General features: G+C 36.3%; 1 protein-coding gene across 1 annotated transcript in view; it reads right to left on the reverse strand.

Annotated features, from left to right (window-relative positions):
- The window catches only part of SYT1 (synaptotagmin 1), an 820,357-nt gene that overhangs the window by 507,839 nt on the left and 286,328 nt on the right, over positions 1–26,190 (reverse strand). Inside the window, exon 3 of the mRNA XM_045779553.2 lies at positions 24,205–24,315. The gene's annotated coding sequence lies outside the window, so the exon portion shown is untranslated. The remainder of the gene's footprint in view (positions 1–24,204; positions 24,316–26,190) is intronic.

Raw genomic sequence — 26,190 nt, forward strand, 5'->3', positions numbered from 1 at the left:
TTTTAAACCATGGGGATTATTAATATCTCTGGTATTCAGTAACTTTTTAAGAAAAGATTTATTTATTTGAGAGAGAGAGGGAGAGCATGTGTGCACATGTGGGGGAAGGGGCAGAGGAAGAGGGAGAGGGACAGAAGACTCCCTGCTGAGTGTGGAGCCTGGCGGCATTCCATCTCATGGCTCTGAGATTATGACCTGAGCCAAAACCAAGAGTCTGTTGCTTAACCAACCTAGCCACCCAGGTGCCCCTCAGTAACTTTTTTATAATCTAATATTATTCAAGACATTGTCTCTTCATTATCTTCCCAAACACTATAATCAGTAAGGCTTCACTCATGCTCTTTTCCCCACAGGATGGAAGTTCCATGAAACTTTACTACATAACTTATTTGTAAACCAGATGATATCCCAGTTCCTCCCTCCAATTTATCACTAAGTGATTTTTCTGTTCTTACCTATTGTATCACATACCACTTCACCCTTATTTTTATATTGCCATTTACTATGTCAATTTCACTTATATTGCAAGCTCCTCAAACAGAAAAATATGCTTTATCTATTTTTGCCTCTCTAGTGTGTAAATCATAATCTCTTTAGAGTCTTCATCCTTTGACAATCTGATGGAAGCTATGGGCTCAATCCCCTAGGAAACTGCTTATGTAAACATACACACCGCTTTTTGCATAGAATTCTAAATATTCCAAAACCCTTGAGGCAGTATGGATGCCAGGATAAGATATCCTGAATTAATGTTGAACAAACACCCCTGGATAAAGTAAGAATTCAATACATGCTTGTCAATAGATTAGCTATAGGTACTCAAATCATTTTTGATTGGTTTAAGAAAATTATGTGTTCCTGGACAAGGAACCCTGGGAGAAATGGGGCAGAAAACTGATAATTGTCCAGGGACAGAAACGATTAAGGGTAGTAGGGGATTTAGGAGAAATGAAAAGCTTTGGTCTTAGGTATTACCCTAGCTATAGCTGCCTTTTCCTAGTAAAAATTTGTTACCAAGTACACATTTCTTACAGAGAAACAGGTAGTAAATCTGTGTATGTGGGAAGCCTTGGAATATAAGAGGCCTTAAAGAACCTTGTGCTCTTAAGTAAAAATAGAAGTGACAGTGAGCAGGAGGAAGGAGGATATGCTGGGATGCAAATCACACCCTTGGTTTCCTGATGAAGCATGACTCAGAAGCTACCAAAGATATTAACCAATCACCAGGCAGAGGTAGGCTGAACCATATAGAGTTCAGAAGGTAGCTAGAGCAAGTGATCTCTGAAGTATTTCAGAAAGTGAACAACTCCAACAAGATTAGTAAGAATAATAATAGTCATTATAGATAAAATTATCATACATTGAACATTTGTCTGTGTCAAGCATCATACTAATCACTTTGCATGCATTATTTCTCAGTAGGTTGAATATATTTTATTATCGCTGCAGCTTGAATATGTTTCATTAAAACTTAAAAATGAAAATGGGTCTATCCATCTAACTAGGGCATTATACACAATGATATTAAGAAAATGGAAGTAAAATGGGAAGTGAGTTGAAATATGAGCAATTTACTTAAGCCTACATTACATAGTTGTGTAGTCTTCATACAAGGGCAATACTTAATCTTCCCAAACCACACACACACAAAAATTTAAAGTATTTTTAAAAAATGATTTAAAGGGGCACCTCAGTGGCTCAGTCAGTTAAGCTAAGCATCTGCCTTTAGCTCTTGTCATGATCTCAGGGTCCTGGGATGGAGCCCTGCATTGGGCTCCCTGCTCAGCAGGGCGTTTCCTTCTCCCTCTGCCTCTCTCCCTGTCCCTGGCTTGTGTGTTCATGCTCTCTCTGTCTCTTGTTCACACTCTCTCTCTCAAATAAATAAAATCTAGTATTTTTATGTCTGAGATTCTACCAATTTATATTTTTTATTACTACTGTTAATAATTTACATCTCTTTTCTCATGTAATAAGTTTGATTACTAACTATAATCTCAACATAACTTAGTTTAAATGCTCTAATAATAGTTTTGGAGTACAAAACTTCAGAATTTCTCTTTAGAAATAAAACTTAGTTTTAAATATTTCCATTTAGAAAAGGTAAGCTTTTTTTCTGTAAGCCAAAAATATCACATTTGAGAAACATAATCGGTCTTCTCAAGCAAGCAATAATAACCTATTTCTCCTAATAAAAGGATATATATTAGCATCATAGGAGGAATGCACATACCTCATTCAATCAGTAAGTATTCAATATCATCTAGGTATAAGATATTGTTTGGGATGTAAAGACAATTAAGACATTCTCCCTATTCTCAAGGAACTCATGTTGTAATAGAAAAAGTAAATGGTGTATACAAACAACCATATTATTAGTAGAAAGTTTAAGTATCATAGGAGATTATCATCTTGATTTTACCAACTGGCATTCTATCTTCCTGACTTGTGAGGTTCCCAGATCACATGACTAAGTAGCATTTACAGATCATGAAACCTTATTAAATGACTTAACCTTAAGTACCTCATATCTATTTATACAGCATGTCTTTTATTTATTCATTCTTTTTTGCTTTACCAACAAATAATGCACTGTCTTATACCTCCACTGAAAGTTTTGGTTTTTTTTTTTTTTTGTCTTTCTTAGCTCTTTAACTATATTATCCTCTCCTTGAAAAAACAAAGCTTTTAGGAAAAAAATCTGGAATATGTGGCTGAGTGTTCGTCTCATAGTAAGCAACAGAAAAATACTTGTTGACTGGGTACCTAAAACATCAGGAGTACATATAGAGTGAAATACAGATCATCACAGTTGTAAGCATTACAAATATCTTTTAATTGCTAATTTGTTGGTATGCATTTAACTATAAGCAACATTTAGGTGATGGTTAATTTTAGAGAATAACATCAAATGTCTGACAATTTTCAAAATCAGCCTTCAGCAGAGTATCATTTAAATGTTGACATTGATGTATTTTTCTTTAAATGAAATTAAATGTAAAATATTGAAAAGCAAAAGCATTTTGTCTAAAAACAATTTTCTTGAAAATCAATGCCACTCCAGGTATTTTAGGGAGGATGGCTTTTAGAACCAATTGCATTCACTTTATATTCATGAACCCTTAATGTTTTTCTTCCTCTGACTTTGAGAGTACATTAGTAAGTCTTTCAAGCATAGGGAAATTTTTTTTTCTCTGCCACTTTCCCAGATGCCTTAAAGTTAACCCAACTTTTATCTACTTGCCCCAAGACAATGAATTGGATGTCACAGTAGCTAGGAAATGCATGTATAAAATGCTAAAAAAAATAAAGTAAAATCAGAGTTATGATATAAGCTCTAGTTTGCATGATGGAAATTAAACTCATTTTTACTTTATTTTTTTAAAGATTGATATATTCATTATTTTAGAAGCAGGGAGGGGAGAGGGAGAGAGAACTAGAGCACAAATGGTGGGAGGGGTGGAGGGAAAGGGAGAGAGAGAATCTCAAGCAGACTCCCTGCTGAGTACAGAGCCTGATGTGGGGATGGATCCCAAGACCCTCAGATCATGACCTAAGCCAAAACCCAGAATTAGATGCTCAACCAACTGAGCCATCCAGGTGCCCCTAAACTCATTTTTAAATAAATATTCTACAGTAACATATTTCTGAACTTTCAACTTCTTTCTTAATGTATTTAGAGGTCATAAAGTCTAGAAACCTCCAGAGAAAAGGTATAGGGCAATTTTGTTTCCAACATAAACCTACAAAGAGCAAATTTTCTCTGTTTCCACTCTTGCCCCCACTCAATCTAACAAAAAACTTTGTATTCAAAATGATCCTTAAAAAAAAAAAAAACAAAAAACAAAAAACTTGGTTGGAACATTTTACCCTTCTGTTCACAACATTCCAATGGCTTCCCATCTCATTCAGAATGAAAGCCAAAGTCAACCCAGTGCCCTGCACCATCTGGTCCCATGTTACCTCACTGAAATAAACTTTTGCTTTCTCCATTATTTTAACCAGAGCACAACAGCCTCTGCTTTCCTCAAATCAACATATACCTCTCACCAAAGTTCAATTTCTCACTTCCTTCAGATCGTTGTTCAAATGTGGCCTTCACCTATCACCCTATTCTGATAAATGCATTGATGATAAAAACTCTCAACAAAATAGGTTTAGAGGGAACATACCTCAACATAGTAAAAGCCATATATGAAAAGCCCACATCTTTTTCAATGAAAAACTGAGAGCCTTTCTTCTAAGACTAAGAACAAGATAAGAATGTCCATTCTCACCACTTTTATTCAATATAGTACTGGAAGTCCTAGCCATAACAATCAGATAAGAAAAAGAAATAAAATGCATCCAAATTGGTAAGGAAGAATTAAAACTTTCACTATTTGCAGATGACATATTATATATAGAAACCCAAAACACTCCACCAAAAATACATGAGAACTGATATATGGATTCAGTAAAATTGCAGGATATAAAATTAATTTACAGAAATCTGTTGTATGTCTTTTTTTTAATAATTTTATTTATTTTTTTTAAAGATTTTTATTTATTTATTAGACAGAGATAGAGACAGCCAGCGAGAGAGGGAACACAAGCAGGGGGAGTGGGAGAGGAAGAAGCAGGCTCATAGTGGAGGAGCCTGACGTGGGGCTCGATCCCATAACGACGGGATCAAGCCCTGAGCCGAAGGCAGACGCTTAACCGCCCCAGAAATCTGTTGTATTTCTATACACTAATGATGACTTAGCAGAAACAGAAATTAAGAAACTAATCCAATTTACAACTGTACGCCCAAAAAGAAAATACCTAGGAATAAACTTAACCAAGGAGGTGAAAGACCTGTAGTCTGAAAACACTGATGAGAGAAACTGAAGATGATACAAACAAATGGAAAGAGATTTTATGCTCATGGGTTGAAAGAACCAACACTGTTAAATGTCCATATGTCCATGTGACCCAAAGCAATCCATAGATTTAATGCAATTCCTATCAAAATACCAGAAGCAATAATACTAACATTTGTAAAGAACCAAAGAAAACCCCAAATAGCTAAAGTATTCTTGAGAAAGAAGAACAAAGCTGGAGGTATCACAATCCCAGATATCAAGACATACTAAAAGCTGTAGTAATCAAAACCATATGATACTGGCACAAAAACAGAGACACAGATGAATGGAACAAAATAGAGACCCCAGAAATAAACCCACACTTACATGGTCAATCTATGACATAGGCAGCAAGAACATACAATGGGGGAAAGAGTCTTGTCAACAAATGGTTTTGGACAAACTGGATAGCTATGTGCAAAATAATGAAACTGGACTTTCTAACACCATACACAAAAATAAACTCAAAATGGATTAAAGACCTAAATGTGAGATAAGAAACCATAATACTCCTAGAAAAAAACATAGGCAGTAATCTCTCTGATATTGGCCATAGGAACATTTTTCTAGATACAGCTCCTCAGGCAAAGGAAACAAAAGCAAAAATAAACTATTGGAACGATGGCAGAATAAAAAGCCTTTGCACAGCAAAGGAAAACATCAGCAAGTTGACAAAGTAACCTACTGAATGGGAGAAAATATTTGCAAATGATTTATCCAATAAAGGATTAACATCTAAAATATATTTAAAAAACAAACCTTATACAACACCAAAAACACCCAAGTAATCTGATTAAAAATGAACAGAAAACCTGAATAGACATTTTTCCAGAGAGGACATACAAATGGCCAACAGATGCATGAAAAGATGTTCATCACTCATCATCAGAGAAATGCAATCAAAACCACAATGAGATATCATCTTACACCTGTCTGGATGATTAGACTCAAAACGTCAAGAAATAACAAGTGTTGGCAAGGATGTGGAGAAAAGAGAACCCCTTGCACGGTTGGTGGGAATGCAAATTGGTGTAGCCATGGTAGGAAACAGTATGGATTTTCCTCAGAAATTAAAAACAGAATTACTATATCATCCAGTAATTCCACTACTGAGTATTTATCCAAGGAAAATGAAAATACTAATTCAAAAAGATATATGCACCCCTATGTTTATTGCAGCATTATTTACAAAAACCAAGATATGGAAGTGACCCAAGTTTCCATCAATAGACGAATGCATAATGAAGATGCGGTGTGTATACACACACACACACACAATGGGATATTACTCAACCATAAAAAAGAATGATGGACAATATGGATGGACCTAAAGGATATAATGCTAAGTAAAATAAGTCAGGTAGAGAATACCCTAAGATTTCACTCATATGTGGAATTTAAGAAACAAAACAAATGAACTAACCACAAGAGAAGACAAACAAATTACTCTTAAATACAGAGAAAAACTAGTTGCTAAAGGGGAGGTGAGTGGGGGAGGACTGGGTGAAATAAAGCGAATTAAGACTACACTTATCATGATAAGCACTGAGAAATGTATAGAACTGTTGAATCATTATATTGTATACGGGAAACTAATAATATAACACTGTATATTAATTATAATTCAGTTTTTAAAAAACTAATTGCATCATCAAATGACTTCATACATAATGAATCATTAAAAATGATCTATTGTGAAATAATTGTATGCTGCTAAAGGTTAAAACAGCTTTAACATGTAAGAAAAGAATTGTAATTGAAATAAATTTCAACTTTATATTGCAAAAAAAGATACTTCTTTTCAGTACAAAAAGAAATAATAATAAATGCATTCTACCTTCATCCCCCAAAACTGGCACTCTCTACTTTCTCTCCTTGTTATTGTTGTTGCTGCTGTTTGTTTTTACGTCTTTGATGGTACTTAGTTACATAAAATACACCACCACCAAATCCCTTTCCTTCCCTCCATCCTACCCCCTCCCCTCCCTCTCTTTCTCTTTTTTTCCTTCTTTTTTCCACTTGTTTTCTGCCCCAAATAAAAGGTAAGCCCTTTGAGGGCTGCTAGTTTTTTGATACTATTTTTAAATTAATGCACAGTTTTCTGAATTAATGAAAGAATAAATGATCTAGATCCTATTAATTCTAAAGCCAAACCCTCCTCATTGAATTCTAGCTGTAATACTTGTCAGCGGTATGACTGTAAGTAATACCATCATTTCCATGACCTCAATTTCCTCATTTCCAAAATGAGCATAATTGGGGCACCTAGGTGGCTCAGTCAGTTAAGCGTATGTCTTTGGCTCAGGTTATGATCCCAGGGTCCTGGGATGGAGCCCCGCATCGAGCTCCACATCGGGCTCCTTGCTCAGCGGGGAACCTGCTTCTCCCTCTCCTGCTCCCCCTGCATGTATTTGCACTCTCTCTCTGTCCCTCTCTATCAAATAAATAAATATCTTTGAAAAATTAGCATAATAATAGTACAAACCTCACAATAGGGTTGAAGTAGGATTAAATGAGTAATGCACAAAAATTCTTAGAATGGCACATAGCATGTAAAGCTCTCTACATGTGAACTATTATTATTAAATTTAATGAATTTTATAAAGACCCCTAAACACTTCATGTTCCTTCAAATGTCTTCCATATTGTCTTTGTTTTAAAATATTTGTCATATAGCTAAAATGTGCAAGATCATTCTTAAAAAATTTACATTTTAAAATACTTTAAAACCCTTAAGATTAGCATACTACAGCCCCCAACCAAGATATACTAAATGTGATCATAAAATTTTTATTTATGGTAGTGTCTGAACATATAAGGGAACTCAAACATTAAAAATACTATAGAAGATTATTATCTCTAATAATAACAATTGATGGAAATATTAATTTTAAACATTATAATATCTGTCACCCAAGAATACTTTGCAATATAATAAAAATGGAACTTTAAAAAATTTTAAAAAATGATCACATCTATAAAATCATTTAATATATCTTATGTGTATTGACACAATCATTACAAATAATACCAGAAAATACTTAAAATTATAAAACTGAATTAGCTTAAAGTAAACCAAATCACTTGCATTTAACATATTTTATAGAATTATTTCATGTTACATTAACCAAAAATAATTTATATAACTCTAATATTAAAAATACATATATTTCAAAATCATTATAGTTTATATGAAATAAAACATTATCCAAAATAAAATCATCTAATAACTTAAAATGTGCATTACACACATTGTATATAATGAAATACTGATTTTAAATGTATGTTTGCATATGCACATAATATTTCTGTTAGTAATGTAAGAGGCTTTTAACAGTGCTTACATCTGAAAAGTAACAAGGGATCTAAAAGAAGAATGATTTTTCAATTTATACATTTTTGGATTATTTAAATATTTTATAGAATACATTTTCATTTATAAAGTTAAAATATTTCTTTAAAAGCATTGCTCTTTACTAGCAACAAACCATACTTTTTAAAAAAGTTTCCAAAATAGAGAATTAAACATATATTGAAAATCTATACAAAATATCTTTGTTTTTCAGTAATAGAACTCTTTGTGCTTTGAATGTGATACAGATTTATGATATAATTGAGGAAATGATTAAAAACAGAGTAGTAAGAAAAGATGAAGAGGAGGGAGGGAAAGGTAAAGCAAAGAATGATTATCTATTTGAAAGATAGCATTGATCCAAATAATCTGAAATAATAGTGGTCCTATTAAAATAGAATTGAAATATATCTTTCAAATATATATGTTTACACTTTTAATTACCACAAAATGAACACTTAAATTAACACACATTTATTTGGAATTTTTAATAGTGAGCTCTCTGGCCAATTTATTTGGGGAAGTAAAGACTGATAAAAATAAAGAAGTCATCTCTCACCTTGTATAAAAATGAGAGTCTACTATGATTAATTCCAGTTCATGAAAATTCTTATTACCAAGATCACACATTAAGTTACTATATTAGTTTGAAGAAAAATAGGAATGAGTGAGAAACAAATGAAAATAAAATCAACAAGGATGATTCATCCAGTAATATCCATCAAAGATTTTTAAGTGCTTACTTAGTAAGTGCTAAGGACTGCTAGGTAGGTCAACAATGAGGATGTAATTGGAAACAACATAAAAATGGTTTCTGCACTCAGAGAGCACTCAAGTTCAATCTGAGTTTTTGCACTGTGATAGTAAACATTAATTTTTGTTGTAATTTTATGATTTAATGCATTATTGTTGGAAAAAGTATAGAAATGAAAACAGCTCAGAGATTTTTCTGACACAATTATTCTCAAATGAGTAATCAGTAATCAAAGAATTTTAAAGATCATATCAGCCTGTATTTGTTACAGTCTATCTTATCTTTAGCTAGATTTATTTTTCACTGCATTTTTTTTCAGATATTTTCTGGAAATGTGTTTTCACACCCAGAGGATGTTAGATGACAGAGCATTCCCATTAAAAAGAAAAGAAACAAGAGAAAAAAATCTGTGATGACATGATTTTGAGAAAACACATTATCAAAATAATTGGGGAAAAAAATCCTAAGTCATAAATGATTTAGTTTACACTCCCAAATTTGCCGGGGGTGCTGGCATTTTTCTTAAGATTTTATTTTTAAGTCATCTCTACACCCAACGTGGAGCTTGAACTCACAACCCAGAGACCAAGAGTCACATGCTCTACTGACCAAGCCAGCCACAAGCCCCAGGAGTGCTGGTCTTCTTAATCAAATACATACCCAATGTTTGAGATTCAGGTGAAGAAAAGATAAGCTTCATTAAAGAATGAACTATCAGTCATAATAATACAAAAGTCCCTCAGAGTACAGAAACTGCATCTCCTCCTCTGAAGCCTTTGCTTTCTCAACTAATTGATCATTCATTCTTACGTGGTTTCTTAAAGGTTTGCGCTCTCCAGTTGCAACTTAAAGAGGCTTGAAGAACTTGACAATATCCTCTCCTTTCAAGCCCAGGGCTGTTACACATTCTGCGCCCTGGAAGTCACAGGACATGGAGACTGGATCTGACTAATCATCTCTGACCAGAAATTATTTATGCCTCTTACGGGGTCGAAGTAGTTAAATGTTGGTGAGGAAGCTTCCAGTGCTTTCTTCCCCACTGCATTGAATCCTTAAATATTATGTTGAGGTGACAGTGTTGTAAGTCATTGAGGCCCTCATCAGTCTGGGTCCTTGAATGACTATGTAGATCTGAGAAACACTCCTCCTCTCGCCCCTCCCCCACCACACATATGCAAGTGCACGGGCGCGCGCGCGCGCGCGCGTGCGCACACACACACACACACACACACACACACACACACACTGATCCACAATGGTTAAGTAGTAGGAGCAAGAAATAAGGCTTAGGTGTTCAAGCCACTGAGGTTTTCCTATTGTTTATTACCAAAGCAAATCTACACTATCCTATTTCACAGTTCACATCTGGATATGTTATCTTTACTGGTTTTATGGTGTCTCTCAACTGAAACAGACTTCATTCTTCTATAGGTGGTTGATGATGTCTGGAAGTTTGTGCTCTTTAAATATTTTTGAGATGAATGAAATGACAAAGATTGAGGACATAATCTCCAATCTTACATGTCATTACGAGAAAATTCACACAGACAGAAGGAAAACCAAAGGAAAAATGAAAGGTGTCAGAGAGATCCTCTAGTAAAATCACATCACCAATTTAGTGACAGACTGAGGGTTTTTATATTATACGCTTGTTTTTAAATTTGAACACAAAATTCTAAACATCTACGCTCAGTCTTTATTGTCTGTTGGCTCCATAAACTAGCTCTCCACTCACTACTTTAAAGGAAGAGAAATAATATTCTAAGCACATCTGTGTATCTTTCTCTAATCTACAGGAACATTCACCCATAACCAAAAAAGGAGTACAACACATTGACACACCCCGATGTTTAAAGTAACATATTAACAATAGCCAAATTGTGGAAAGAGTCCAAATATCCACTGACTGACGAATGGGTAAAGAAGATGTGGTGTATATATAGACACAATGGACTATTATTCAGCCATACAAAAGAGTGAAATCTTGCCATTTGCAACAATGTGGATGGAGCTAGAGAAATATGCTAGGCAAAATAAATCAGAGAAAGACAAACACCATATGATTTCACTCATATGTGGAATTTAAGAAACAAAACAATCATAGGGAGAAAAAGATGAAAACCGAGTAACAGACTATGGAGAAAAAACTGATGGTTACCAGAGGGGAGGTGGGTGGGGGAAATGGGGGAAATAGTTGATGGGGATTAAAGAGTACAGTTGTGATGAACACCAGGTGTTGTATGCAAGTGCTGAATCAGTAAGTTGAACACCTGAAACTAATATTACACTGTACGTCAATTGGAATTTAAATAAAAACAAAATAAAATAAAATAAAATAAAATAAAATAAAATAAAATAAAAATCCAGAGCAAATTTACACAAAATTACCCATATATGAATATAGCAAGAACATTACAAGTTTGGTATGGAATTTCTATTAAACGTCACGCATTTGCAGTATGATGAACCCTTATATTCAAAATAAGCCACTGCAAATTTCTATAAATCCATTGTACTTACATAAGCTTAATGGAATTCTTAACTGTACTATAATTTTTTAAAAATTGGTAATATTTTTCTGAAAAGTATTTTTAAAACTACAGATTGTTCCCTGTTAGTAGGTTGTTAACTTCCTTGGCCATGACCAGATTTATTTAATGAATCAGAAAAAAAGAGAACCGAAAAGGAATACTAGAACACACTACCATAAAAAAATATTTCACTGAACTTCTGTTCGTATTGTGTGTCTGTGTATTAAGTATACATAATAATTCTATAGAACACTCTCTTCCAGCTGTTTCTCAGGCACTGCCAAGTCAGAGATGATAAAAAAAAAAAAATTTCATCGCAAAATCCTGAAACACTTGCAGGTAGTGGCACAATATTTAAAACAATCCAAATACAGGCAAGTATGTATGTACTACGTACTAAAACATAAAATACATGGGATAGAAAAGAGCCCTGTTTCCACAGATAAGGAAATCAGCATATCACTTATTGACCAGAATACTGATCATAATACTTATCATAATACTCTTGCTATATTCACACAGAGGTCATTTTGTGCGATTTCAGCAAACAAAACTCCATTTTCAAAATAGGTTATTATCAGAGTATAATGTCCAGAGGAATCATACAGGAAAAAAGAAGGCCATTTAAGATTGACGCTTTAATTATTACTTCATTACCACTGCGGTGTATTGAGTGGTACTACAATCTCACAAAAGTTAATATACCTCTGTCAGCACCCGGTTTACTATCATAAAGTGACCTAGGTAGACTTGGGTTATTGAGTTCTTGAAATCAGGATATGAAACTAGATAAAGGAAAAATAATTTCCGGTTAATGCTCTGAGACCCGTGTTGTCTAAATGACAATCGACACAAAATGACTTGTTTCATTATGTTTCCAGTGTTTGTTTACTTTTGTTTCAAAATCTAAATTAGGGTTTTGTAGGATATAATCAAATATATACTCAAAAGGAAATTACATTGAAAAAAATCATTACTGTGATAAAAAGCCAAGGTGTTCACTTAAATTCAGAGAAATAATAAAATTGGGGGTAGGCCATGTATGCAATTCCCTTAGAAATGGAGGGCAAAACAAGAAAGGTTATCAAGATTCAAGAAAAGATATATGAAAAGTGTCTAAGGAATACATGCCACAAAAGAAAAGGAGTTATACTTCTAAAGATGAATGTGGAGAATGAAAATATACACCTGTAAGACACCTAAGAATGTGTTTTGAAAGTCAGGGTGGAAATGTACGTATTCCACGATTGTAACCATAAAAAAATGCAAGCCTATGGGGCGCCTGGGTGGCTCAGTCAGTTAAGAGTCTGCCTTCAGCTCTGGTCATGATCCCAGAGTCCTGGGATGGAGCCCCACATCAGCCTCCCTACTCAGAGGGGAGTCTGCTTCTCCCTCTCCTTCTGCTGCTCCCTGTTTGTGCTCTCTCTCTCTCTGTCAAATAAATAAGTAAGTAAGAAAGAAAATCTTTTTTAAAAAATATAAGCCTATGAACATAGACTGGAAATGTATTACACAGATTTGAGATACCACACATATTTAAATGATATTGAGTTTATAATATGATCATATTGTTTTGAAAATTTCCTTAACCATGTGTAAAGATTGTTTTAATTAAAATTTTAAAACACAGTTCAACCCATGAAGCCAGTATCTTTACACTCAGCTATATTTGCTTTCTGTGTCTTCCATGAGCAGACCAAACTCATTCCTTCTGCAAAGCTACTGCACCCAGTTTCCTCTGCCTACAGTGCTCTTCCTCGGATTTTTATGTAGCTGGCCCCTTCTCCTTTTAATGCCTTAACTTAGACATAGTTTTAGTTGACCAGAGTCCCCAGTATTGCTTTATTTACTTGCCTGTTCTATTTTACTATTTTATAGCATTTCTCACTTTTTGAAAGCACCTTAGTTGTGTTTTGCTGTTCTTGATGTTGGTTTTCATTACCTGTATCTTCCCTAGAATGCAAGCTGCCTTAAAAGCAGGAAGCGTGTCTGTTGTGTTTGCTTCCGGATTCCCAGCATCCAATACAGTGCCTGGCTTGTAATCAAAACATGTTGGTACTTCCTGAAGAAGTACACATTATTCCTAAATAATTCCTTTTCATTTTGGGGTACAGCAAAGAGAAAATGTGTCATATTTTTGTGCAAATTCATTCTGTTGCATCTGTAGCAATATATAGGTGGTTAGGGGAATAGGGTAGTTATAAAATTGAAGTAAACCCCCCTCACACACACACATACAACAAAAATTTGAAGTATTGACCTGAGATGCACAGCTGGCCCTGTACACATCTTCAGTTGGCTGTTCTGAGCTCTACTTAGCTCAGAATTTAAGAATCCTCAAGTTCTGTAAGTACCTGCCTACTGTATTAAAAAGGAAAGAAAGGCAGTAAAGACCCCCAAAAGAATTAAATGACACTCAACTTGGCCCTCAGCCTCTGATTTTCAGTCTTTCCACACAGATATAGTCATACTGTTGTCAAATTATTATTTCCATACTTGTTGGTAAATGGCCATTGAGTGCCTCTGAGTGCCACGACCCTGCACAACCTCAACTACTATGAACCCTTCCCTAGAAGTCCCTGGATCTTCCCCTGACGCACCAACTGAGGGGGTAGGGTCTGGAGCAACAGGGGCTCTCCAGGAGCCTGCTGCAGCATTAAGGCCAGCTGGCATCCTTTCTCAGGGTCAGCGCCTATATCTTTTGAACTGGATGCTTGCTGCTTTTGGCTGCCCTAAATCTAATCATTTTCCTTCTCATAACAGCAAAACTCTTTCCATTTAGTTAAGTAATGCTATGTCCAACTTTTAAATCCAGGGATGACACAATGCTCAGACTAGATAAATATCCTATTTCATGGGTTAAGGCAAGTGACCCAAGTTGATCCCATCAAGCTTATCCTGGAATTTTTTGGCAAAAAAGATGTTCTCTTTACATTGAGATTTCTTATATAACCCTATTGTCACTTGGTGCATTCCAACCACTGTAAACAAAGAGCCTGAGTCTAAATAAAGTGATGGTAGAGGAAAGTAGAACCAAAATGAGAGGCAGGGAGGGAGCAGGGGATCATACAGTTTGATTTCCGATTTCCAGCTAGGACTAAATCCAAAATACTATTGAACTTTATGGTAACATAAGCTCTAAAATCCCTTTTCTTTCCTAAATCATTTTGAGTTAGGTGGAATTTTTGCAAGTGAAAGAGTTCCTAATAAAAATGGGCGACAAGGGTGGTCAGTCAGATCGGCCACCCACTAACAGAGTATGAGACAATTTGCAAACATCATTACATTTCTCTTGCTGGTGAAATGAAACTTCTAGCAGTGAAATATTTTACTGAAGCTCACCACGACAGAGTAGGTATTTGTACCCAGGTATTTGTATATATAAGACTCTAAGTTTCATGCTTTTATCACGTCACTATGATGGCCTTATTGACTCAAACTATGAAGTGGATAAAGTTTGCATGTGGCTCTTCAATTTCTTTTAGACACCTCTATTTTCTGGTTACCATTTGCTCCCCTTCTTCCACTGAGGATCTTAGTGATGATATGATTGCTTATGGTTGAGTACTTGTTCTATAAATAGACTGCTTGGGTTTGAATCCATATCCTACAACATACCAGTCATAGGTCTTACAATTTCCTCATTTAAAAAATTACAAATTATCAACCTCTTAAGATTATTGGAAATATTAAATAGAGTGAAGCATAGAAAGTACACAGAGAAGTGCCTGATGTGCAGTAAGAACGGGAGAATATGATTAGCTTGTGTTTGTCCAAAAATCTCCATAAATACCTCTCCTATGCTCTAATTAATCTTACAGTCTTTCTATAGGCCTTTCCCAATTAAAACTCCTGTTTCCTTGTATCAGATAAGCTAGAGAGTCAATTAAGTTAGTCCACATCGCAATGTGTATGGCTCTTGGCAATCACTCCCAAATGTGTTTATTTCTTCACACTAAGAATTGCCAATTGATGGACTTCACATTAGGACTGAATAATAATTGGGGCTTGGATATGTTCCCTGCTTAGCATTCTTCATCTTGGAATAGAAGAAAAAAGCATCAATAGATTGAACAACTTCCATTAATATTAGGTTCAGGAAGCAGTAACAAGTTGTGTGTGTGAGTGAGAATGGGGAAGATAATGAGAGATGCGGACGGAGAACTTGAGGTAAAGCTACAACACTCATTATCTCAATCACATCTCTGTGCACTTAGGAGGTGGCTTAGGACTCTGTAGTTTACGAATAAGGAAACAAGTGTGATGACATCTCATATTGCAGTGATAATAGCAATGACTAAGGGCCAATTGAGCCTAGCGACAGGCTTAGTGACTTCTCTTACATTTTAGAAGACTGTCCTTTCAATAATTTTAAAATAAAAACACAATCTATTGCAAAGTTAGGGTCACAAAAATAACGATAGTCTATTAAAATTTCCCTATCTTTACAATATGAATAGAGTATATCCAAATTTAGTGACGTCAGATGTTTGTTTCTAATTTCGCTAGGAAATAGCAAACTACTTCATATATATTGAGATAACTTGAAAAAATCTTTTTTTCTTTATTAAATGCTGAGGCAGTATGATTCAGTAGGTGAAAATTATAAAAGGCTTTCTAAGTGTGTAATCACAAGCAGGTAACTTCTTAGTCTCTTTTATCGCATCTGTAAAATGGAGAAACTCTTCAAAATCAAGTAAGGCAATGCAGTTCTTTAAAAATACAGTGCTATATAACTGTCATGAAAACAAAATTTAATTGTTATCATTAGAAGAACAAATAGGAAAAAAAGTACCTAATAGGACATGCCATTTGTTGGGACTTTCAAACATTATTGTTCTATCTCTTTGTAATTAAATTTGTTCTAGAAATTACCATTAGGCTGGACTTTACTTGCAAGACCTTAAAAACATTCAAACCCTGGCACATTCCATAAACAAATTAAGAGGATGCTCCCTTATTTATCTATACAGCTGTTTTGTGAAGCTAACCTAAAATGTATACAAATTAAATTTCTTGCTTGTTGACAAAAAGAAAGAAATCCAGCTGGTGGAGATTAATATGGGCCCTAGAGTACCAAGCTCCCAGTTCTATAGGAAGATACTTCATTAAGACAGAAAAAAGAAAGAAGGAAGAATAAGGAGAGGGTAGGAAGGGAAGAGGTGAAGAAGGAAGAAAATGTAAGGAAAGGCAAGGGAGTTACGAGATTACTCTTAGCCGGAGAGCTGAGCAAATCTCTTCCACACTGTCAGTGAGTAGTAATGTGCTTCAAGGCATACAGATCTAAAGGTCCAGAAGTCAAGAGAAATTAAACTGTCGCTATGTGTTCAATATATAAATGATGAAACAGATTCTCAAAGCCGTAAAAGAACTTGTCTACTGTTTCCTGAAGGAGTTGGCTCTCTACTACCATCAGTATTCATTTTGCAGTGTCTAGAAGTGGTTTGGAAAGAACCTACAAATCTTGATTTAAGAAAAAAAATTGGAAACTTGCATATCAAGTACTTTTTTGTCTTTTTGTTTGGTTTTCACAATTTAAAAGCAGAGCAGTTTTGGCCAAGTTAGGAGTATGTTGGCTTTTTGTTGACATGTCACTTTCTTGAATTATTAGATAGATCTCAAGGTGATTGCTTGGTTTTTTAAATGCAACATTATAATTCTAATAAAAATACTAAAAATAGATACATGTACTATCATGCTGTTAACTAGGCTTTTAACATGAAATTTCCTGTACTCAGATAAAACTCAAGCATTTTTAGGCGTTATAATGGTCTGACTTATATACACTTAAATATAAAAACTGTGGCCTTGGAGTTTGGACTCTGGTTAAAATAGGATGGCGATGTTATTCTATTTATAGAAGAGTTTCTGGTGCTCTAGAAATATGCTGTAATGCCCAATGGTTCACTTTATTCATTCCTCAAATCTGATGAAAATGCTGGGGATTAGGCAGAAAGCCAGCCTTGTAAACCAGGATCTGGCAGACAGTCTAAGTCAGAAACAGATTCAAAGCTTTGCTACCTTGTCTTTCTCCTGAGAAATTGTGTCAACTGTTCTTAATAATCTTGCTAACTCAAAGCCTGATGGCTAGAGAAGCTCAGGTAGGCCTTTGTACCCTGTGTTATACCACCTGTCCTTGTTTCAAAAGTCATTAAGTTATTTGTCCAAAAAAGATTGTTGATGATTTTTTTTCTCAAGTAAGTGGCGTCCATATTTTAGAGGTGGTGAACAAGGTCCTATCCACTGTTTATTTTGCTAGAACACTGGGGTACAGTACGTCATGAAGAAAAAAAAATACAATTAATTGGCTCTTTCTCCTTCTCGAGGAGAGAGCACACGATTCTAAACTGACATTTTTGGAAGTCCAGCCTGCTGCTGTGACAGTAATGCTCACAGAAAATTATGTCAGAAAATAGATTATTAATAATCCATCCTAAAAGCAATCTTCGGTGGTGTTTTACAATAATATCCAGCAGTTCCATAGAAAAGCAAACCAATTCTCAATTATCTGTGATGCTAAGGATGAGTTATGTAAATGCTTAAAGGCTCCATAACAAGACACAGGTATGTATTTCAGAAGTACTAAAGCCAATCCAAGGATCTGAAATTCTTTTTAACAATAATTCCAGCTTTATCCACTGGCGTTAATAAGCATAAAGTTACACTGATTCATAGTTTAACAATCTCACCATTTGCTTGGATCATTTGTAACGAAAAGAAATTACATGAAATAAAAGCCCTGCTATCCATTATCGTAAAACATAGAAGATCACCATCACATTTTAAAAGTGTTAGTACTAACTTTGGTATAGCTGTGTATGTTTTGTCTGAGTATTCCATGTGTTTTTGCCCTCGTGTTGATGAGAATATGCCCACAAATCTCTAAGTAGCAATTAGTAAATCCAATTACCTGCTTCCAAGCTCCAGTGAAGTCTGGGCCACAAGGCTGGTGGAGAGAGGAAATGGACCTCAGATAAAAACAAGAGACTGCCCCCTGGAGGCCACACCTGGGGAATTCTCATCAGAGGTGTGAGGTGATCTTGCCTGCCTTTCCCCTCAATTCCCACATGACTGAAAAGATGCTTGTAGTCAAGGAGGTTGTGGGAGGAGGCCAAGAAACAGTGTGTCTTATTTAAGCAATTGTAGTATAAGAATGTTCTACATTTAAGTAACTCTGTGATTCTATTTGTGGTTAAGTGCCTATGTGCATTTTGTCCTTGATTATCTAGTTGAATTATTTAGGGAAAAAAAGAAAGAAAACATTTACCTATTGAAGGAAAAAAACATCCAACTCCTTTTACTTGTAATATTCTTTGGCAAAATATAATAATTATATGAATTCTACGCTGTTTAGAATCAAAAGCAAAGCTACATTTCACAGAGAAATAGGTTCACTGGGATGAGGTAAGACTCAAGTTTCAGTACAATATCTGGATTTAATTGGATATTTCAACCAAAAATTAATTCCTGACTGAGGCACTTAGCCATGTGTCTTACCCACAGTATTTGGGATTATTCTAGCGGGGTTGTTATCTGGTATGTGTAATGAAATATTGTCTTGCATGGCTGTTAGGAAATTTTACCTTAACCAAATAGTTACACCAGATTCTTATACTAGCTGGAAAAGGCCATCCTCATTTTGCATGGAAATTTTCCAGCTCCGATTTTGTACAAACAGCTAAGAAATAAAGGGCATTTATTATCTTCATCTGCTTTACAATTTTCCAGAGCTCCACTTTAACAAAATTACTCCCTATGTGTATAATTAGTATGTTCAACATACTACATGTGAGACCAATATAGGAATGACCAGTATTTTTTCTTTGTACCTCCACAATAGCCGTAACCAAAAAGATGAACTCTGACCTCCCCTCACTTACATTACTGGTAAATTATGGAAACAGCATGCCACATAAACTTCCAAGCAGTGAACAATCGTAAAGACAAAAGAAGCCCAGAGAGAATAAGAACTAGTTATACACAATTAAAATTTATAATTAAACCAAATATAAAAATTATAGAAATTAGAGAAATAATTTTTAAATGTGCTTTGAATTTTTAAAAGATGTGGCAGAAAATTTATTTCTAATACTTTTATAAATATGTTATTTTTATTCTAAATTGGGCTTTAATTTGTTTTAGAACTCTCTTAAATATTGCTTTTAAATTAAGGAAACAGATATTTAAAAGGAGGCTTCTTTGCAAAAGGACCTCTATAATTCTATTTAAAGCGACACAAATAGCTTCTCCAGTGCTTACTCTCTTGACAACATAGCGTATTTCTCATTGTACACTTTAAAATGATAGTTTTTTAAAAATAAAACAATAAAGGTTAAAGTTGTACTCATAGATACAAGAAAGGACAACATGCTTTCTTACTTACAATAGATAGCATGAATATATTTGCAATGTAATTTAAAGTTTTTTTCCTCTAACACATGAGTAGAATGACGTTCATATGCCCTGCTACCATAGTTTATCTTATAGGCAATATAAAATAGTTCTTCAAGGGCTCTTAAAATGACAGAGAAACTAAAGGAAAAATACTGCCTTCTTCTAATTGGAGAAATTAAATCCCTGCTTTAAAAAAATGGCCACATTTAACGGAGAGGTTTAAATCAAGTTTTCAAAAACATTACAAAAAATATTTGTCATTCCTAGAGTAATTATTAAAGATACCAATCCATACCCCCTTACCTGAAAAAGCAATGATAACCATGTCTCAATTATGTAAAAGACTGGGAACAAGTTTACCTTTATGCAAATGTTGAAAGAAACACTTGATAGGAGCCTTAGAAAAACAGGAAGTTTATCCCTCCATTATGTCCAAATCATGTGAAAATATGACTTCAGCATGTTACCTGTATATAGAAGTTCATCTTCTTGAACTGAGAGATTTTTTTAAAATACATGATTCATATAAAAATAACTTCTTGCCAAAGCCATAGAAGAGTTATATAAAGGGAAAGATCTGGACCCCCATTAATTTTGCCTCTGGGTATTCCTAGGCTTTCAACCAAAGAACCATTAAAAGCATCCCCAAGACACTATTATTTTTCTTTCAATGGTACTTTTTACAGGTGTACTCCCTAGCTTCAGCAGATTATTTGATACTGTCCATTAATCTCTAATCCTTTTAGAAAAAGTTACATAATTTAAAAATATATACACATGTATATGCATACATATGTCTGTGTGTGTGTGTGTGTGTGTGTGTATCCCTAAATGATAAACACTTATGTACTTAGACTGCCATATACTTTACTCCTGTTTAAATAGCTTTGGCCAATTTCAATGGAAAACAAATTCAGCTAAAAAGCATCTTTTATACATTAAACCTTTGATACAGATGGATTTATGAAAAGCAAATCATTTAAAAATTTTAAAAATCCACAAGTAGATCAGATATTTAATTTTAGAAAACATTATTGTTTAGCAAAAACACTTGCAAGACCCACACCTACATTATTCTATGGCAGAAAGTCAAACTTTGATCTTGGCTTTTTGTAATAACAGACCAAATTTGTTCCATTATGTAATCAAACTGTTTTATTTCTGCTTTCCCTCCCCCAAATCATCTAATCACTACCATTAGAAAAAGAAATGTTATGTTCCAATTTGGCATTAATGATATCTCTTCCCGGCTATTGCACAAACTGGAAATCATAAGAGCTATAAGTATTTCAGGCTCATATAATTGTCTTAAGTTAAGTTCTTTAAGATTAGATGGTTCTCAAAACCTGTTTGGGGAATTTCTCTAAATTGATTTAATAAACTGACCTCAAAAGAGATGAGTTGATATCATGTCCATGGTGTCTTTAGGTTAACGGGAAGTTCAAATTAACTTTCAGATTTCTAACACATTCTGCATTTTATTTATTAATCTTCTATTTCATTTTGCAAATATAATTAAAACAAGCTACTATATTCTAGTTTTATTTTCAGTTAGCACCAAGCCTAACATGTAAATCTTATCATGTAAATACCATGTTATCCATTTTCATATTTCTTGATTAGAACTATCTGATCATTTGACCAAATAGAATAATGTTCTCTGTTAGGAAATGAAGCTTCAAACCATTTTGCAACAACTCTATTGTGTGGTATTTTATGGAATTAATATTTTAGGATGTCCTCTGTATAGAAGTAGCCTTTAGTTCTGATAAAAATATGTTAAAGTCTAATTACTATATTTGCTCTGAAACATTAATAAGATTTACTAAGATATTCTTTTTAAAGGAGAAAATATGAAGATTGTATGAAATTATCACACCAGAACATTTTGTGGGATGACAGGGAAATAATTTCCTACAGTGTATCATTTCAAGTCTCTTCACAACCCACTCATTATATATTGGAATTAGTTCTGACTTCTAGAATATAAAGCTTATTTTTCAGAAGTATGTGAAAAACTAAATACTTACATGCATCTCTGTCACATGTCCTTGCTATAATTAACATTTGTAAAAAGACATGAAAATAAATGTCACAAATCAAGCCCAAACTTCTACCTTTCCTAACACAGTAGAGAAATAAGCAAACAAAATCTTAATTTGCTCACATGGGAAGTAATTGGGTTTCCTTTTTGTACATCTTTTCATGTCTAAACTTGTTAATTCAGTTGTACACACATGAGGCAATTAAGCGATTGTCCTTTTGTCCTTGTATCCAAAAGGTGGCACCTCTAAAAATTAGTTAGCCTTCAGCAGAGATACTACATTAAAAATTAAAAAAAAAAGGCATTTAAATATCAAAGCCCTAGACAGAAGATCTTGTTTTTGCGACTCTAGGTAATTCTACTTAGATAGGAAAGATAAGTGACTCAAATGGAAAAAGGGTTTAGAAAATATGCATTACATTGATGGTAAATGAAACCAGCTCTTCTCTAAGTCAGTGTATAAACTTATACGCTAAAGATATGTGCTGAAAAAAATACTTTCTGGAATACATAAATTAGTGTGGAAGAGCAGACAGAGTTAGAAAGAAGATTGCCTTTTCTTATCCCAAGTGTGCACATAAAAAAAAATGTAAAACTTGGCATTTCCCCTGATAAATCAAAGGAAAGGATTCATCTGGACACTAACATCTGCTGGCTTCTCTCTGCTCATGTAGGACCCACTTGGAATGCTTTCCCATTACATTCAGCTAGGCACTTCTCTCTACCTCCTCCCATCTGACAATAATCACTTAGCCGTCTCTGATGAATAACAGGAAAGGAAAGCTTGTATCATTGATGATGGAATTAGACGCTGAAGCTGCTGTCAAGGCTCTGTCCCATAAGTACCTTTCACTTGACCTATTGTGCAGGGAGCCAGGGAACATAGTTGTTTTGATATCCTTGTCTTTCTTAGAGTAAGACGTGAGAACAAAAACAATTTTCCTTTTAAGATTTTTTAAAATTTAAGGCTATCTTCTTACCATTACTTTCTAAACTTTGTTCCAATACAAGAGGATTCTTGGCCAACCGAGCTTCCATGTGCCTTCCAAATGGAGAACTGAAATTGTGTAGAAACCATGTTTACATCCACTAAATATTCTCATTAAAGGAAAATCAGGCAAGGCATGAATTTGATATCCAGGCAATAAAATGCAAACATGTAGAAAAGGTAGAATGAACTGGCAATTCATACACAAAATTAGCTTTAACACAAAAGTGAAACAGTTACTTGATTTCACCAAAGGGCTAATATTCAATAAAGTGAAAATCAACACGTACACAAAACTAACTACATTAGCCTTCTCAAACTGGAAATCCAAACCTCTTGATAACACTGGTGTCACTTACAAATATTTTGAAACTTTACATCCCCCCCCCATAAAGGCCATACCAGAGAACCTCAGGAAAGTAATCATCTGTTTTTAATTTTTTTTTCTTTACATGAGAAACCCCTGAAAGTTCAGACATTATCACTGATGGGCAATACCAAATAGCCCCACAGGACAGACGGAAACAGGAAAAGTCAGATGGTTAGCACTTAAAAGCAACAGCAATTAAGCAGTTGAAAGTGGGTTAGATCAGTGGTTTATTTTCGTTTCATTTGAAGGAATCAAGTAAGAGGCCCACTCTCTTGCAAGGAGGAGATCAAGTCAAACTTGATGTTTCCCCTCTCTGACAGCCCGGGCTGGATGGCTTGCTACTACTCCCTTTATTCAGTTTAATTGCTTTTTGTACTCTAATTTTCACAGAGGTTGTATTCTATCCTCGGTCCCCCTCCCCCCTCCTGGGGGGGGGATCAGAAAGAAATCTTTCTCTTTTCTTCACCACCCCCCTCTTTCCTCTGAGAAAAGGCAATCCTCTCCAGGATGAGAAAGAAACCCTGTGCCTTCTTAGGGTGGGAGGAGGGTGAAGACGCGAGAGAGACTGAGCGAGGGGCGGGGGAGGTGAGAGATTGAGATTGGGGGTGGGGGTCGGAGAAGAAAGAATGAGAAGGAAAGAGGGAGCAAGAAGATGGGGGATGCCCAGCAGCAACTCCAGGCTCTAAATCACGGGCGCTGTGCAAAGTGCTTTTCCAAGAGATGTACATGTGGCTCATTTCATTTCTCACAATAGGCCACCCGGGGCTCCCTCCCCAGGTTGCAGCCTCCCACCACCAAACCCAAGTGTAAGGAGAGTAAAATCTTGCGGACGGATTCAAGCAAATGGGCACCTCCGAGGTGGCCACGCTGCCAGTCTCGCTGTCTTACCTGGAGAGAGGACCAGAAGGTGGTGCCGGTCTCCGTCCCCACTGCTCTCCCCGCGTGGACCTGTGCAAGACACACACGTCCTCTTGCTGCCTCTGCTCTTGGAGGGGCAGCCTGCAACACAAAAGGGGTGTGTGGGTGTGGGTGTGTGGGAGGTTTTTCAGGGCCACCAGCTGGTCCCAGCTGGCCACCCCCACCCTACACACACCCCTTGGGGCGCTGAGCCCCCCTCTCAGTTGAGCACCACCCTGGGGGGCTGGCCCGGGGTGCAGCCTCAAGTTGCCGCTGCTAAGTGCTGCTGCTGCTGCCGCCCGCTGCAGGAGGAGGAGGTGGAAAGACACTGAGGGCAGTACTCGGTCTAGAGCATCCCCACACTGCAGCTTCTCCAGGAATCCCTCCAGTGAGGAGGCGGCCGCCCATCATCTCCCAGCCCCGACCGCCTGATTGGTTCCACCTTGGGTACGCTGCTCCAAGGAGCCAATCCGGGCGCACTAATAATAGGTGGATCCGCTCAGCCAACATCGCCCATCCCAGTTCTGTTAGTGTCTCTCCATCCCCACAGCGGACAGGGACCAGAAGAGGGAGATTCGGGAGGGCTGGGGGAGGGGGTGAACTAAGAGAGGGATAGATCCCAAGGAGACGGAATCAAGGGCATCTGATAAACCCTTTGGGTAAGCGCAGGGATGCCCTGCAACCTGTTCAGCAAGCCATATGCACAAGAGAAGGAGACCACATAATACAAAGCTTTTCCCCCTTTCTTTCTTTCTTTCTTTCTTTTTTTTTTAACTTTCAATCAAAACCTGCTCTGACACTGAGCATGCCCAGACTGCAACAGCACCCTAGGAGTTCCGATGTGTGTGGGTTCACAGGCTGTGGGTTTTTAAAAAGGTGGGAGCGGGGAAGGAGAGGCAGAAGTTTGTCTTTGGCCATTTGACCCAGCGGAGTTGTGAAAGCAGAGCAGGGCGGGGATATGAAAGGATTCTGCACGAGTGTCCTCAAACTGAGACACGGGGAGGGGGTCATCTGGGCTATCTGAGGCTAATCATTGCATTCTGTCGGGGTTTCTGGGTGGAAGTGGTAGGGAGAATAATCTGAGTCTTGCTATATGGATGCCCGGAGACTTTTCGCGAAGGGTGCTGTGGACCAGCGATGCTGGGGAAGATCCGTCCCATAGGTGGGGCCGGGGAGCGCGACTCCACCCAGCAGCTGCGGCTGCCAGGCGGAGAGTGCACTGGGAGTTTCCACTGCAGCTACCACGAAGTTTGTAGACTTGGGCAAAGTGCGACCCTGTTGGGGAGGCAGTTTCTGGCAGTCCCCTCCCCCATCTCTCTCCACCCTTTGCCAGCACAGTGATGACTAAAGCATGGGTTCCCTCCCTCCTTCCTCTTCCCCCTGAACGATTCTGCTCGGAAGTAAGAAGCTTTTCCCTTGTGAGAGCTGCGCTGACCTGATTGTCTCTAAGCTCTAGGGCAATTTATAGCTTGGTAATACCACACGGAGAGATACCAAACTGGGAGGTTCAGCGGGTGGGGGAAGGAACAGCGAGCTCGGTGAGGGGCGGAGCGGAACCTAGCTTCAGGTAGGAACAAGTCCATTCTCGGCTCCACAGGTGAAAGGCTTTCAAAATGCAGAGAAGTATTTCCCTTTCTCACTCACTGACCTTGCTTTATGGCCTTTGAACCTCTGATTTGTTTTGTTTAGAAATCCTAGCAGTTTGTGTAAACTTGATCAATAGCTATAAATGAGAACTCTCCTAATTGGGTTCTCTATATTACTGACAAGATTATCATGGCATCTCAGGTAAGGAAATAAATAGCTATCTCAATTCCCCAAACCCATCCACTTTGAACTGGAGTTTCATTAACATTGCTTTGCAAAGGTAACTGTAGCAAGAATTCAATTAACAGTAACACATTTCTTGAAGTTTTAATTAAATCTCTCCTATTTATGTAATGTTTAAGATTAAGATCCTTATTCTAAGTATAGGGT

This window comes from Ursus americanus, chromosome 17 (genome assembly GCF_024610735.1).
Source record: "Ursus americanus isolate L20-20 chromosome 17, mUrsAme1.1.p, whole genome shotgun sequence".
NCBI lineage: Eukaryota > Metazoa > Chordata > Mammalia > Carnivora > Ursidae > Ursus > Ursus americanus.